The sequence below is a fragment of the Triticum aestivum genome, chromosome 7A (assembly GCF_018294505.1).
Source record: "Triticum aestivum cultivar Chinese Spring chromosome 7A, IWGSC CS RefSeq v2.1, whole genome shotgun sequence".
NCBI lineage: Eukaryota > Viridiplantae > Streptophyta > Magnoliopsida > Poales > Poaceae > Triticum > Triticum aestivum.
Genome location: NC_057812.1, coordinates 720,041,489 through 720,043,317, shown reverse-complemented (window position 1 = coordinate 720,043,317; position 1,829 = coordinate 720,041,489).

Here is a 1,829-nt window from a genome sequence, read left to right as displayed (position 1 = left end):
CGCGCGGCAGCCCCTAGGCCTCCTCTCCTCTTCCTCCACTAGGCCCATTAAGGCCCATTAGGTTACCGGGGGGTTCCGGTAACCTCCCGATACTCCGGTAAAATGCCGATTTCACCCGGAACACTTCTGATGTCCAAACATAGGCTTCCAATATATCAATCTTTATGTCTCGACCATTTCGAGACTCCTCGTTATGTCTGTGATCACTTGCTCATGTTTCCTTCTTTGCTCTTTTCTTTTTTGCAATTCATGCCAAACACGTACTATTTATACTTACTAGACTTCGCACTTGCTTTCTCTTTAGGCTAAACATATGACGGGCTGGCCGCGATGCACATTTTCTTATTTTCCTCTTGTAACTACTACTTATTTTGTTATCTAAAACAAAATTGCACTTGGTATAACAAACTATGCAAAACGTCAAAAGAAACATTAAATTTTCTCTCCGAAAATACCAGATAAAAAAACTAGATGCATGCGCATGTTGATGTCCACGATAGAAAAATAAAAGAAGGCCCTAGTTGAACATATGTTGCGATGTGTGCAATTGTGTGCGGGCACTAGACATACCATTGCATGTGAAAGGCAGCCTGCAATTGGTGGGTCATTTTTAGAAAAATAATACCAACAAAAAAATTGTTGCATATCCATGTTGTAAAAAAAGAATCCTACGTAGTTGCACATGTGGTGTGGCACTTGTACTGCGGGCTTGTTGCGATGCTTGTAGTTGTGTCCGAGGTGAACTTGCAACTGGCCCGACTACCCCTTATCACCTAAGTTGCAGTTGCTTTGTGCCTCATGTGGTAGTCGTCATGTTATATTTCTCAGAATTGCATGTCTAGTGGTGGACACGGAAATGGACCGGCAACACTCTCCCGATCCTAGTTTAAAAAACTAGTTGTTTTGTGCCCCATGTAGTTGCGGCTGGGTTACAATGCTTGCAATTGCATGTCCAGTGGTGGACATGCAACCGGCCCCAAAAACCCCCACCCTAGTTGCATTTGTTTTGTTTATGTGCAGTTGCAATCGGGTTAAAATGCTTGCAATTGCATGTCTAGTCATGGACATGAAATTGGAGCTACAACCGTCTCTCCCCGGCCTCACTTGCATCTGCTTTGTGCAAATGGCCCTAATAACTCCCCATCTGACCCTAGTTGCTGCCGCTTTTGTGCAAGTGCAGACATAGTCTATTTCAGCGCTTGTACTTGCATGTCTATTGATGGACATGCAACTGGCCCGACAACTTTATCTAAAAATACATGCATGACAACTCCCCTTCTGACCCCAATTGCAGTTACCATGCAGCTGCAGTATGTTACAATGCTTACAGTTGCATGTTTATTGATAGACATGCAACTGGCGAGACAACCCCCTTTCCGCCCCTAGTTGCAGTCACGCATGTGCCTAGGCAGTTGTAGTCGGTTAGAATGCTTGTAGTTTCATGTGACATGCAAATGGCCTGACAACTCCCCACCCAACCTAGTTGCAGTCATGTTTGTGCCCCCTGCAGTTGCAGTCAGATTACAATGCTTGTAGTTGCATGCCTAGTGATGCACATGCAACTGACACGACAACCTCTCCTAGCCATAGTTACAATCACATGTGTACCCATGTAGTCGTAGTCGGTTACACCGCTTGTAGTTGCATGTCTAGTTTTGTACATGCAACTGCCTGGAAAACTCCCTACCTGACCCAGTTGTAATCATGTGTTGTTCATGCAGTTGCTTTTCTAGTGAAGGACATGCAACTGGCACGACAACCCACTCCTGCCCCCAGTTGCAGTCTACCGATAGACATGGAACTAGCCCGACAACTCCCCACCCGACCTA